The 3,590-nt window shown below is 39.5% G+C and overlaps 1 pseudogene; it reads left to right on the forward strand.

Annotated features, from left to right (window-relative positions):
- The first annotated feature begins 733 nt into the window (after positions 1–733).
- LOC140709596 (small ribosomal subunit protein uS5 pseudogene) lies at positions 734–1,590 on the forward strand (annotated as a pseudogene).
- The last annotated feature ends 2,000 nt before the right edge of the window (positions 1,591–3,590 follow it).

Genomic DNA, 3,590 nt, shown 5'->3' on the forward strand with positions numbered 1-3,590 from the left:
ATTAATAGAATTTATGCAACTCAATTTTACTGCCATTAAAAGGTCAAATCTGAAAGATTTCATTAATGTTATTTTCTTTTGAAAAAGTTACTTCTGTCAAAAATAAGTAATAGAATTTTAAAAATGGTCATTAATTTCACCTTTAATATGTATTCAATATTTTTCATCTCTCTGGACCTTTGCCCACTAATGATTGAGGTCTAGGAACATATTGCAAGAAATATAACAACACATACATATATTATTGGAACAATAAAAAAACACCTTTTACTGCGACGACTGTTTACCAGATGAGATGATTAAAGGCATAGACTCCGTCTGAAGAAAGGATATTTTTCACTTAAGTGTCTTCTAATCAACAGCCAGTGCTAAGTGGCTCCTCTTTAAATAACAGAAGGCAACCTCTTAGAAGCTTTATCATGGGCTCTTCTCAGTGATAAATGGTTTTTAAGGGTGCTTTGTGAAAATAATGAGTCATAGTGAGAGTAATAGATAAGAGCTTAAACCTTAGATGTCAACACAGCCCAATCTGCCTGTTTTGTTAGGAATACATCTGTTAGCAACCAGCAACCCTTTATTCGCCCCAGCCTCTGTATCAGTCAAATTGATTCCTGGTATCTAAAGTTGTGGATGTCTTCTTAGGTTAATTCAAATTCCTGAGGGGTATCTCTATTGTTTTTATGAACCTCCTTGTATAAGTAGGCCAGGAAGTTCTTCTCTGAGAAAACACTAAATGGCAGATGACGCCGGTGCAGCGGCGGGGTCCGGGACCCCGGGAGCCTTGGGATGTGGAACAGCGGTGACTTCCGCGGAGGTTTCGTCAGTAGCATCCGGGGCCGGGGTCGAGGCCGTGGACGGGCCGAGGCCGCGGAGCTAGCGGAGGCAAGGCCGAGGATGAGGAGTGGATGCCCGTCACCAAGCTGGGCCGCCTGGTGGAGGACATCAAGATCAAGTCCCTGGAGGAGATCTGTCTGTCCTTCCTGCCCATCAGGGAATCTGAGATCATTGACTTTTTCCTGGGGCCTCTCTCAAGGACGAGGTTTTGAAGATTATGCCGGTGCAGAAGCTGACCCGCGCCAGGTTCAAGGCACACCAGGTTCAAGGCGTTTGTTGCCTTCAGGGACTACAATAGCCACGTCGTTCTGGGTGTTAAGTGCTCCAAGGAGGTGGCCACTGCTATCCGCGGGTCAAACTCTCCGTTGTCCCCGTGCGCAGATCTTGTTCTAGGGAAACAAGATCGTCACGCCCCACACCGTCCCTCTCAAGGTGACAGGTCGCTGCGGCTCTGTGCTGCTATGCCTCATTCCCGCGCCCGGGGCACTGGCATCGCCTGTGCCCAAGAAGCTGCTCATGATGGCTGGTATGGATGACTGCTACACCTCAGTCAGGGGCTGCACTGCCACCCTGGGCAACTTCGCCAAGGCCACCTTTGGTGCCATCTCTAAGACCTACAGCTACCTGACCCCCGACCTCTGAATGCAGACTGTATTCACCAAGTCTCCCTATCAGAAATTCACTGACCACCTCGTCAAGACCCGTACCAGAGTCTCGGTGCAGAGGACCCAGGCTCTAGCTGTGGTTACAACATAGGGGTTTTATACAAGAAAAATAAAGTGAATTAGGCCTGAAAATAAATAAATAAATAAATAAATAAATAAATAAATAAATAATAAATAAATAGGTCAGGAAAATGAATAAAGGGGAAAACAACCAACCAACCCTTTAGTTACAGCTTGATTCTCGTTTCCTAAACTATCATACTATCATAGCCTTAGTTTTACAAAAGAGAGGCTGACTTTGATTGTGCCTCACTTAGGAAAATGACTACCTTATGCTAGTTAGAGAAGTGATAAGTCTCCAAGGTTTTATAAATAACAAAAGCAGATTTAAAAAAAAAAAAAAAAAAAAAAAAAAAAAAGCCTGTATTTTACTCCTAATGGAGGCACATTGAAGAACAGTGCCATGGTGTGCAAGGTTATTAAACAAGTACATCTAACTGCTGGAAAGTCGAAATCTCACCTCACTGTTTGCAGCCAGCAGGCTTTCTCCTGGCAATCCCTGGCTGTTTTAGGTGAAGACAGGAGAGGAGTTGCACAGCCAGCTTTCTCCATATGGGGTAAGGAAAAGACTGTTCAGAGGTAAAGTGCAGAATGCAAGTGCTTTAGGAAATGAGCTCCAGCTCTAGCTCTTCTTCACTGCATCAACATCAGATTTACTTGTAAAATCAAACGGATACTAATGAAGTAGTTGCTCACAGGACAAATATATTGGAGTTTAATGAGCAATGCTAATAGCTAAGAACTAATAAGTACTATGAGGGACAGTCCAGTGCCCAACATTATCACAGTTACATTCTGTCGGAAAAAAAAAAATGTTGACTTTTTGTTTCAATTTAAAAAAAGTATTAATACACTTTTTAAGAGCTATTGTAAAAACACCTGTGAGGAAATAAATTATATTTAAAGTGATTGCTGTTAAGTAGTTATTATTATTAAAATGATGCCCATAAAGAATAATTAATACATTATGAAAACAATATAAAAATCAGTATGCCTTTTAAATTATTTAATTTGGAATAATTCAGTTAAATATTTAGTGAAACTGTTAAGATATTTGTAAAACAAGAGTTGTAATATAAGACTTGGTGATCCTTTAGTACATGTGATGGTTTATCAGCTACCTATTGATTCAATATGGTTGCATAACAACCACCCACATAACATCAGTGTCCCAGCATAAATATTTATTTCTCACATATTCCTAGTGTCAACTGATCTAGTCCAGACTGGACTTGGCGGCTCTTCCATTCTTGCTGAGTTTTCTTCACTTGCCTGGGAGTCAGCTGATCTAGGCTGGGCTAAGATGGTGGGTTGGCTTTTTTGCATATGTCTCTCATTGTTTTTCTAAAACGCACAGTTTCGCCTGATCATATCCTTCACAAGGTGATGGCAGAATCATAAAGTAGCAAGTGTTTCCAAACACTTAGGTCTCTTGAAGTTTAGGCTGAAAATTAGCATACCATTTCTCATTTTATTGGCCAAAGCAGGTCACAAGGCCAAACCCTGGGACAGGAAATTATGCTGGATCACAAGGCGAACATACTGCACAGTTGTATAGCTAAGTAAGGACACAGACGCAGGAAGAAATAAAGAGAGGAGGCGAATAATTCAGCCCACCACCACCCTGGATTCTGCTTTTGGAAATAAATATAAATTAAATATAAAAATCAGACATAATTCAATTGAATTCATTAAGTCTTATAATCAAAGTTTTTCTGTATGTTAAAAAAAGGAAAAAGAAAAGTGTATATTTCTACAATCTGATTAATCTGGCAACTTGCATGTCATTTTATTTTTTGTTAATAAGAGGCAGAAAATACTAACACATTTTATAACACAAAATAAAATTAGTATAATTAGTAACTGGTATCATTATTTCATTATACCTGACAAAATAGTTCTAAATATCCTACTGCATAATGTGTACCAAATTTGAAATAAACTGTATTAAAGTTTTACCTATGAGTTTTAAACAATATGAATTGAGAATATGTGACCTACAAAAATATTTCAGTTACAGTTAGAAGAATC

This window comes from Chlorocebus sabaeus, chromosome 21 (assembly GCF_047675955.1).
Source record: "Chlorocebus sabaeus isolate Y175 chromosome 21, mChlSab1.0.hap1, whole genome shotgun sequence".
NCBI lineage: Eukaryota > Metazoa > Chordata > Mammalia > Primates > Cercopithecidae > Chlorocebus > Chlorocebus sabaeus.